The 11755-nt window shown below is 39.2% G+C and overlaps 1 protein-coding gene across 4 annotated transcripts in view; it reads left to right on the top strand.

The window, feature by feature from the left end:
• Nucleotides 1–3786: 3786 nt before the first annotated feature.
• Nucleotides 3787–11755, top strand: part of ppfibp2b (PPFIA binding protein 2b) — an 86750-nt gene continuing 78781 nt past the window's right edge. For 3 of the 4 annotated variants that reach the window (XM_053319308.1, XM_053319306.1, XM_053319303.1), the window contains exon 1: nt 3787–3970. The gene's annotated coding sequence lies outside the window, so the exon portion shown is untranslated. Of the gene's footprint in view, nt 3971–8172; nt 8286–11755 lie in introns of those variants that run through there. The other variant, XM_053319304.1, reaches the window with a different exon arrangement.

Raw genomic sequence — 11755 nt, 5'->3', positions numbered from 1 at the left:
TTGCCCTTTGAAAAAGACATTTTTATGATTTTACTGCTTTGTTAACAACAACAAAATATACATATCATCAAACCAAACATTGTTTTATCCAATGATGAGTATTGGTGATAGGTGTTTTAATTGAGGACTGGACATACCAGACTTTTCATTGACAGTGAGATTCACATTGCTACAGTATTAATAACTTGGAACACATACAACAACATACAGAAAATGATACTGTAGCAACAAGGTTTAAGATGAAAAGCCTTTTTTAAACAGAGACTATGGTCTGTGCTGCCCTCAGATGGTCAGGAAGTAGCAGAAGAGGAACAGAGACAGATTACACTATACAGCCATTCATGTTTTCCCACTAGAGGGCCCCAGGGCAAAAATGTACTGCTGGCCTATAGTGACCCTTGTTTTGTGTAAATTGTTCAAACTCTCATTTATTGTCAAGTCTGACATCGCACCCCTCTGCAAGAATTAAAAAGGACTCGCCTCATTGTCTTTTGAGCTGTGCTTTAGAGCCGTAGTTCCTGACCTGGGGGTGGAAACCCTCAAGGGGGAGATGAAATATACAGTATGTGAGGGGTTGCAAGACTATTAACAAAATGACACTAAAAACACCGGTGGTGTTAGATAATTATATATTTTTGATTAAGGCATTCTAATGTTTACATTTTAACTGGTTACTTATAGATACACTGATCAAAACAAAGAGAGAACAAAAATCCCTCTTTGGTTTAGCTTTGTCATAACCCATCAAAGATAAAAACCAATGACAAGGGATCACAAATTGCCATTGCTTTACATTGAGGGGTTGAAAACCAAAAATATCAGCAATCCAAACAAAATAAGCAAATAATCCAACAACGGCAAACCAACTGACACATAGACTAATACATTAGGGGCCCTGGAGAATTGCCCTAAAACTTTGGTAATTTTTCAGTCTCTAGTCCAAAGAAAGCAGAAAAAAATCATGAAATTGCCTTATATGCATTCCTGTTAAGTTTAACTGGGTCAGGAATTTGCTTGCCTTGCATAGAGTAGCTGCATTAGAACATTTATACTGATAATAAAGGATAAAACAACCAACCTAACACATCCAGTTGCAGCACTACAACCTTTATTACTCCAGTTTGCAGGAGTAGTAACAACATTTCTAAACATTTGTTTTTTCTTATTTTTTATATATGGGACATCTAACTTTTTGACATCTCCCTGGAGCCTCATTGAATCAAGGAAAACTCTGACCTAATGCATAATTCTTAGTTTCTTTATTACAAGGGAATAAAAGCAGGAATGCACTCAATATTCATTGAAAAAGAGTGCTTTTCTTTCTTAAAAATAATGGCTGTTGCATCTATCCTCCCAGTCCATATCATTTTGACTTTTTACAACTGTCATTAAACTGGAATGAAGCTGATGCAACAGTTAAATTCAGAGTAAGGTACCAGTGGGAAATATCCACACAGTTCATACACTATTCAACACAAAGGTTGTATTCTACTGGATATGTCTGATACTGGTTGTAGCTAATCAACACCTGCTGCACCTGTACTGTAATTCTTGTGTACAAATGTACAGTTAATATAATATAAATATAATGTAGAGTAGTAGAGTTTATATGCATTGAATGTTTAGTATGTAATATAATGTATATTGTATAGTTATTTGTATTCCGTGCTTTGGGTTTTCTTGTTGTCGTGTTGATTATAAGCATGTTTCAAAGATAACTTGGAATTTTGGGGTATTTTGTCTTTATTAAACAGTTCACAGTGGGGCGCGACAGAGAATCGTTTTGCCAGTAATTGTTCCATGCACTGTTGGAATCCAGACAATGAAACAATGTAAAAGTGTTGTTCTATTGTTTGTTAGAATGATGGTATAAACATATTTTAAGGACCATTATCTCACTAATGATTTTGTTTGTCTGTCAAATGCAGTTTGACAAAAGTGTCCATGTTCCCATTTGTTTTGGTGCCTAACCACCAGGCTATGTTTTGATGTTGTTCCAGAGTGTTCCTTCAAATAGAAAGTTATATTTTCAGAACACTCAAGATATCACATCATAATCTGTGGTCATAGTTTTATAAGTTCCCTATACAACTTCTTAAAAACTATGGCAGACAATGAAAATCTAAGTTTGTATTTGATGCAAAATTGTCAAACAATGTTGCAATCAAGCCTTTTTAGATTGTGGGATCAAAGTGTTGTAACAGTTCAGACAAATGTTTTTTTATTTAAGCTTAAATAACATGGAAGATGATGTACTAAGTCATGGGAAACCAGCTAATCTGTAAGTGTAAGCGAGTCTGCACTGACTCCATATTTTCTGTGTTGTGCCCTTAAGCACATCTTATATCACACTTGTTATACAAGAGCAGCTGACCCTGATTTAGCTAATTTAACATTTCTGTGGATCTCTCATTGAATGAATAAGTTGTCACAAGTGTAAGAGTTCAACAAGAAACAATTTGTCTACTGTACAGAAGTGCGCTGTCCTCAGCCATAAATCAAAGCTCCTCTTTTGGCTTATTAATAAGACTTATCAGAAACGCACAGGTTGAGTGTTTGGTAAAGGTCAAGATAAACTTTATTAGAACCACAGTGATTTGTTCACCACATGGCATCTTAAGAAATAAGAGTGATTGTAACACACAAGTTAAACTGCTCATGCTTATTAATACCCACACAAAAAGTTGTGTCTGTCGTCAAGCAATTCATTCTATTTTTCTCACACATACTTTTTTACACGAGTGGCTAAACATATTTAAATCAGTTATCTCAGAAACAAATGTTGGATGTTGCAAATATTCTGTCGCTAGATGGCAGTGTTGAGTCTCATTAAAATAACTTGACTTTCCATGCTTGATTATTATTATAGGCTGTTAAGGCTGTATGTTTGCGACATTCTTGTTTTTGCTGATTTGTACATTTTATTAAGCATCACGTGTCTGTGACGTTATATAAAATGCATAAAAAATATCATATTAACATTATCACAATATTTATGAGAAGATACATGCAAACTGTTGCTATACATTTTTAGAGTAATTTGTTTTCCTTACGTTTTTCCTGCTGGTACAGTAAAGAATATGAGATTGTTGTCTAAACAAGCAAACTGCAGAACTTTATGAATGAACCAGCACATTAATCAAATTGCAATTAACTTCCATTTCAATTGTGATGCCTTCGTTTACGGTCGGATGTATTTTATTTTATTGCTTTTATCTTGCTATTGTATACTTTATCTTTTTATTGTGCTTCTATTGTGTTATCGGTTTATTGTGTTTTATCTTGGTGTTTAGCACTTTGGAAAACCTTGTGTTTGTTATAATCGTGCTAGGCTATATAAATAAAGTGGATTGGATTGGAAGTGGTTGATTTGGGGCGGGGGAACATCAAAATGGCAACAAATGAGTATAAATGAGTATGAGAAAGTTGTCTATTACTGCTGTCAACATCTAATGAATGTCTGGTCTAAATGCCCTGAAATGCCCAGAAACAGCCCTGTATATTTAAGGCTGACATTAGGGTAATATCATTATCATGAAGTCAGCCGGTAGAATGGTTTCTTTTAATCTTAAATGATCAACATGGCTGAAATTGCTGCAATACTTGATTTTTTAAAAAGAAGATATTTTAAAGTAATATTACAAATCACATTAGACGGTGAGGGCCATTGGAAGGGAGTTTACAAGTTACGAGGAGCTCATGAACGCATCGTGCCTATCACATGGCAGGTGACAGTTGGGGGGAGGTGGTGGGGGCTCGCCTCGCGCTACAGTGCGGCGCAGAGAGCGGGGAGAGAGACGGCTCCAGTCCGCACTTTAGGAGCACCTTGCGTGTGTGAGTGTGTTTTTACGTGTGTGTGCGGGCTGTGTGCGTGTGTGTATGTTTATTTGCTCACTTTATGTCCAAGTGTCTCTCCACAAACCAAATGAAAGGGATTTAGTTGGAGAAAGACTGAGAGGAGACGCGCACCGTAAGTAAAATTAAGCTAATTACTATCAGTTGTCCGCTTCTGTCATACTGTTTGGGGTTGGCTTGCTTTAAGGAAATGTCCTGTAGTTCCTATTGGAATTTTATATATGCAATATTTATATCCTGTATCAGCTAAAACAACAATAACTTTATTATAAACTTAGAGTTTAAGTGCAACAGACAGTACGTAAGTCACCCACGTCCTGATTGAAGTGACTGTCATGACTTGTTCTAATGTGCAACTTGAGTATTGTTCGGTTTGAATATCAAGAACCTGTTTAACGTATTTAAGGTGGATTAGTGTAAGATGGGACATTGACTAATGTGGGACAACTAGGCTCTGGTGCATTTTTCTATTCATGAAATTATTTTAAAGCTAACTAGCATATGCAAACTGTGTAAATTATATTGTTTAACATTAAACGTGAACATACAGGCTACTAGTTTTTTTTAACCTGTCTGATGCATATAGCAAAATTAAATGACCAAATATGGGTACGCACATTACAGAAAGTTTTGGCAGCTTTGTATTAATCAAAATATTTCTAAGCCTAAAAAAAATAGTGTCCCAGTTTATAAAATCTACATATTCTAAGACGATTTGACACAAGGAACATTAATATATGTGCCATGTTCCTTGTGAGTACAATATCTATAAATTGTCCTCTGATTTAACAAAGAAACATCTCAGGGATTACATAATGATATTAGATGTTGGTATAATGCATTGGATTCATATGTAGATAAGGTAAACAAGTCAGAATTGCAAAAAGTGTCCAACATTACTCTAATCCACCTTAATTTCTCTTTTTTTCTGTGTGTGTGTTTTTTAGTAACACTTTATGATCTGTTGGCTATTATCCCTAAAGACAAAAAAAAACACACACACACTTTGAATATTCATATTTGGACTTAAAACGTGGCTTTGGTGCCAAACAGTGAGTTTATAGTGACTTTAGCCTACCTTTCATCCTCTTTACTAGAATATCTGATTAGATACTCTTCTAGAATATTCCTGTGATAATGTTATACGGATAGAGCACTCAATAGTGACTTTATGCATCTCTAACTAAACTATTTTTTTATATTGATGATTTAATTTATATAGCATTCCTATAACAGTCATGCAGCCATAGAGGATAGAGGGAATACTTCATACATTCATACTCCACTTTTACACCCCCCCCCCCCCCCCCCCCCCAACCTGGAGCAACATGCTCCGGGGATAGAGAACATGGTAGGCCTACTTTTCCTTGTGACACTGGCGCCTCTCTACCGCCTGCTCTGTCATGCTCTGTCAGCTGGGAGCTATTAAATGATGTTTAGTTGCACTGACACATGCTGTGTAATTGCAGATCATCAATTTCTGACAGCGTGAGTAAGGGGGGGGGGGGGGGGTGGTGGTGGTGGTAGTGGTGGGGCGTGGAGGAGGTGGTAAGGGGGGTGGCTGATATGCTAATGGCAGAATATCATCAGGCTGATGTGTGGCACCCCTCCGCCGAAGCATCTGCTGCATCTAACACTGGAGAGGAGATACACACATATACAATCACACACACACACACACAGACGCAGAGAGGGGTGTGCACGTGCGGCACACGCACAGACATCACAAACAGGCGACTTGAAAGAGCTGAAGGAGTCTCCTGCCATTGAATATATACAGCGAGGCCGGCGCCTCTTTTCTATTGCAAATCTCATTTTAAAGAGGGAGAGAGAGAGGGAGAGTTGAAAGGCATCATCGCCGCTGACAACAGGGAATTGATTAAGACTGCTTTGGTGGGCACTTATGTGAGCATTAGTACTCAGAAACAACAGGCCAAATCAAAACAGGAGTTAAGGTGAAGTAGTGACAGATAAAAGCCCTGAAGTTCTGAAACACATTTATGAGTGTAACACTTATGAAAAAAAAACAGTGTTGTTTTCATAGACTGCTCCTGGAGTGTGTTTTTCAGAGCTGGATCAGTGGACGCTGGCACTCATCCCTGTGATCAAAGCCGCTGGTGTAATACCGAAAGCGGTTGGGTTTTTTTTTTTCTTCTCCTCTGCAGCCGTATAGGTTCAGATGATTGCTCTGTCATCTTAACTACTGCTGCTAATCACCACCACCAATGCTACTGCTACTGCTACTGCTGCAGTTCACTGGAGGTAATCCACTGTTCCCTGATGGCGAGGAGGAGAAGAAAGAGAGATGAATAAGAGAAGGAGGAGAGATATATGGGCGAGATTAACGCAGAGGAACGGGGTGAGAGAGGAAGAGCAAAAAAAAAGAGGAGAGACAAAGTCAGGCTGTTAATCTACAAGGAATAATCCTCTGCTTGCTGCTGGGGAGTGTAAAGAAAGATAGAAAAGGAAAGAAGCAGCAAATGAAACGGCTGTAGTTTGTACTGTAAGAGGTTGTCTGTGCTTTGCCGTCGAGGGAGGAAAAAGAGAGTGAAATAAGAGAGAATAAGGGAAGAGCAGATGAAGAGGAAGTAGAAGGCAAGAGGAAAAGAGGAAAAAAGGGGTAGATGCCACCCAGTGTGCTGTATTCCTGCCAAAGAGGAACTAGGGGAAGAAAAGACAGCAAGAAAAGAAGAATTAAAATGGTAAATTCTTGGCTGTCCTTAAATTTGTGAAGGGGGGGGGGGGGGGGGGGTAAAAAGCAGAACAGAGTAAAGGTGAAGGAACAGATTAGGTTTCTATTATAGTTCTTTATTTATTCGAGTTCCACGTGACCCAAAACATTCAGGGTACTGAGCACTGTGTCGGTGGAAACGCTCGATAAAGCATTATGAAACATAGAGGTAGAGAAATATGCAAGTATAATGTATTGGAACGTCTTGGGAAATACACAACAACTTTAATCCCCCTTTTTTTTTGGAGGACAGACATTGTGCAGCGGGTGGATGTTTGGTGCACTCTTATAGAAAATGAAAGCCTCTTGTTCTGTGAGGGAAGGAGGTTAAGGATGAGACGATGAGTTGCCAAAATCTGACGTGTCGCCGCAAATTTTGAGTCTCTCGAAGCACCAAAACGTGACCCTTCTGCAACCCCCCCCCCCCCCCCCCCCCCCCAATTCAGTTTGTTTGTCATTTACAGTTCAACACTTTCTGAACTCACAGAGACCCTGAACAGCATAAGTATGTACTGCTGTAGTTGAAACTCTGCATCTTACAGTATGTTGAGTAGCCCAGCTGTTGTTTCCTGTCAAATGTAAATCACAGTTTTGCAGGCCACACCATTTTCTCAGGCATATCCTGTTCTTTGTTTGGCATACACATACTGTATGTTCAGAATGGACTCTACTAGACTTCCATTAACACACCAGGATGTCTATAACACTAAAACATTTGCAACACACTTAACATAATCCAGGAGTGTTGAAAGTAGGACTCTGTGATATAGCCAAAATGTCATATCTCGATAAAGATCATTTCATATCCAAATAAGGATAATATTGCCTAGCTGGGACAGAAGCACAGGAACACGAATTTGCGGCCGCTTCTTCTGCTTCGGCTGCTCCTGTGGACGGAGATGCTGAACAGCAGTGTGAGCAGATTATGCTTCGTGATTGGTTGATGCTTTTATTCGCTGTGTGAAAAATCGACCTCATTCTGAAAAAAATCAACCTTGTACCCGAAAAATATTACAACACATTTCTTCGCATAATATTGGCGTTCAGTGTGAAAGTACTCATGACGAAAATAACAGTAAAGGCCTTTAGCCCTGTGTGTGTGTGTGTGTGTGTGTGTTTTGCACACCGTAAGTGCGATAAAAGCTTTGTGACTAAAATGTAACCCATACAAAAGATGGACAGACTGGACAGAAAAAGATGGATGGTGGTGTGAGGGACAGAAAGCTTGAATGGGTAAATACCAAAGTAAAGATGGCAAAAAAATGGATAAAAGCTTGTATTATTAAATTTTGCTTCCATCAGCACTTTCTTTGCTCGTGAGACTATTGGATGATGCAGCACTTTGGGAGCAGAGCCAATATGTTAATGACGTCATCCTCTTAACCATTAAAAAAAACAAAAAAACAGGATTCAACATACAGAATATAAACCAAACAGTTCATTCTTGCTTTAGACACATAGACCTAAAAAAAAATGGCATGTGAGCATCGCTGGAGACAAATCTATCTCTGTTTAACTTGTCAGAAGCAATATCCAACAGTCCAGCTGAGGAGAGAGTGAGGAGGTGAGGGTGGAGTAAACCAATCAGGACGGTAAAAACGGGGGTAATGGAGGAAGGAAGAGAGGAGAGGGAGGCAGGGCGTGGATGAAGTTCTCAGACGACGATGTTTTGAAGGAAAACAGCTCCAGCTAAATGATGGTTAGTTGAGTAGATGGAAAACAGGCTTGAATAGGATGGAGTCTATGAGTGGATTTGTTTTAACTAGCAGGCTGCATGTGAGTTTGTGTAAAATAAGCTTCATTATTTGAATATTTCAACTTACTGTCCATAAACGTGTGTTTTTGTGTGTTTTTAATTCCCGCTCCCGTTCTCCTCGTCATAATTCAGCCTGGACCAGTAACAATAATCAGTCCAGGATGTGTCAATATTTGATCTGGATCTGATTCCTGGATATTATTTGTCTAAACTTTACACTCTTTTGCAAGAATTTTAAACGTGTTTACTCTTCTGATAGCTCAGTGTTTTTTCCAGGAGTCTGGAGGTCTGGCGTCATGGTTTCACGGTTTCACCTCTTTATTTATAAGAGTCTCACACACACACACACATGCATTACATATACAACAATGAGGGCGTGAGAGTGTATTAGCAATCATTTTCATAAAAGGAGGTCTCATTTTGATTATAAAAATATGTGAATTAAGAGGAAGGAGTGAGATGGGAAGTGTCTATATCTCCTCTAGAATTTGAGTAATTCGTTCCCAGACTGACCAGAAAGGTTCCGAAACTTCTCATGTCTATCTCAGTTCGCTTGCTTTTCTGGTTTAACTTAAGTCTGAGGACGTGAGAACATTTTTCTCCAAATCCGCCTGTAATGAGTTTACTCTTAAAACAGACAGTGTTTGTTTTTTAACCCTGCATCCTGCGGGACTGCACCAACACTTCCTCTCGTCTGTGGAGCAGCAGGGCAGCAGCGATGGAGCGTTTTCCAAAAAGAGATTTAGATCGATTAAACTAGAATAAGGTGTTTGTGTGTGACTTTTAGAGAACGCACACACACACACACACACACACACAGCCTGTACTTATGTGACTGTAACATTATCCTGTAACATGATCCGTCTCTGTTCTTGTCCAGGTAGTGTGTTAGCACTCTGTGTAACTTTAGTCCCTTGTAGTCAAGGTGCCGGTCTCTTTGTCGTCCTGTACTCCACGTGGCCGCCAGTCATTGAAGCAGGTAGAAGTTTTACCCAAACTGCTGCACTGTGTTGAGTATTTTCGTCAGGTGGTGGACAGAACTTGCAGATGCTAGTCGACTATACACTCACAACTCTCCGTTAGCTATATCGAATCAGCTGGCAGATAAACAGGTTATGTTCTACCTAGCAGGTGTATCGCATATTTATCGTATCTCTTTAAGGTGATCACATGATCAAGACATATTGCTCCACACTTGGCAACTTCATATGAAATGGGAAGAAAAGCCATAGAGAGATAACAACAGTAATTACAAGTCAACATTTGATTGAAGTATTACCAGCAACATTTCAAACTGGACACTGGTTAGCAGATTACTTTTACCATCTGTAAAAATGACACAGATGTACAATGTAATCAATTAATCAATCACAGTCAGACAGATGGTGACACATCTCATTTAATCTCATCCACAACAGAGCTATTAGACAATCGAAATAAAAAATGATCCTTTTAATATAATAGAATAAGCATTTATGTCACTTTTCTAGCAAACTAATGTTTAGTTGCAGTCACAGTCTAAAGAGTTGGCTCACTCCTCACTATATCGTATCACTTAAACGTGATCATTTCTTCTGATGTAGATTAATAAGGCGGGGTGTCTCTAACTGTCACACGTTGCACAAAACCAATAGTGTCCTGGAGCCAACTGTCAATCACAGCTGTCAGTCGACGCCCACATGGCAGACATCAAAGCTTCTATACGTCTTCAAATCGTATTAACAGAACAATAATATCCAAATGACCACCAGCATACTTACTAGAGGGCCTAAATGTTGTAATTGATACTGATTCATGACTGTAATGATTGAAACAAATGATTGACTTAGTATTTCTAGAGAAAAGTTGATGCTTTTTGAATGGGAGTCAATTTGACACAGGGACAATTTGGAGCCAGCATCTCACAGCCATCTGTGACATTGCACTTGAAGTTACATCTGCACTGGCTCCAGTCTCAAGCTGTGGTAGTTGACGCTTGAGAAAACCCAATAAATGATAGATCGAGTAACATGTAGCCTAAGCAGAACTACTGTAGTTTAATCTCTCTGCCCAAAAAAAGGAGTTGTGTTCCACTGAATATGCTCTGTAGTGTTTCCCCCACAGCCCATAGACTTTCCATTGAGATGACGTCATACATTTTTAAATCTCTTTTCTCAGCTTGAGGGAGGTTTAATAAATATAAAACCTCCATGGATGATAAATTCATAACACAAAGAGTCATAATTGTATGCTTTTCAAGGTGTCCTGTCAACAGTTTTACAGACGTCTCTTTACAGTGGTGGTCAATGGGGAAAATGTTTTTTGGGTTGCAATACCACAAGTGACCACTGGGGGAGAAAATAGTCTACAAGGCTGAGCTGCGTTGCATCTTATCCAGCTCTTACAATACATTCATGGTTGAATATTAGACCCAAATTATTTGTGATGTCACAAATCATGTTCATAGGCCCGCCCCTTAAAAATCAGATTTTTTTTTTTGATGAGTGCAGAGAAACTCCACTTTTAGCGTGTGAATGTCTTCCAGTGTCAGACTCTGTACATGAAAATGACAGAGCTTGTCATCATACACACCATTTATTGGCTTGACTCGCACTTTGCATGCTCCACTTGTGGGAGCGCAAACGCTTCTCAACTACCCCGATAGCACGTGTGTCTTTTCCTCCCACGATGCTTTTGCAGCGTCATCTCATCGGCTTCAACACGTGGCAGAATGAGTCCGCTCTCTAACTGTCCGTTTCATTACTCAGAGTGGCTCCCATTGTTTTCTTTTGGGTTTTTTTGTTGTTTTTATTTTCATTCCCAGCTAAGTGCTGATTGGTTAGTCTCAGCTGTCACATGAAGTTGTGGCTGACTTTAATGTGTATGTATTAAGCAGTGTTGACATGTTGTTTTTACAGCGCTGGCTTGCTGACACTGGTCTTTGAGCCCACCGCTGGTTTGTACGCCCAAGGCCATGTCAGGGCTTCAAAACGAGCAGGAAAATCTAAATGTGCATCTGCTTTTGGAAACGCATAACTCTGTGTCCTCTGTACAGCTGTTCTGCCAGGTGTTGCTCAAAATCAACCCATGCTTCTTCTTTTTTTTCTTCCTCTGGCTTAAAGTTGCAAGGGAGAAAGAAAGAAGACACATAAAAGAGGCATTTGAAAAGCATGTTTCAGTTTTGTTGTTATCAAGCACTGTCATGTTTTTAATCTTCAGGCAAGGAATTTATATGTAACCTGGACACCTGCCTGTGATATACATTGTGAACATCCTTGAACACCACATAGAGAATAGTGAAAGTCTGCAGTTTTTTTCAGTGTGTTTTGGAGGCAGATGAAACAAATACGCTGCAGTGTTTGTAATGATCAAAAGTCCAGTTACTGCAGGACTGTTTATTCTTCTTGGGGCTCACACAGAAAATGCTTCCAGAA

Source organism: Scomber japonicus, chromosome 5 (genome assembly GCF_027409825.1).
Source record: "Scomber japonicus isolate fScoJap1 chromosome 5, fScoJap1.pri, whole genome shotgun sequence".
NCBI classification, from domain to species: Eukaryota; Metazoa; Chordata; class Actinopteri; order Scombriformes; family Scombridae; genus Scomber; species Scomber japonicus.
This window is presented reverse-complemented; position numbering and strand designations above follow the sequence as displayed.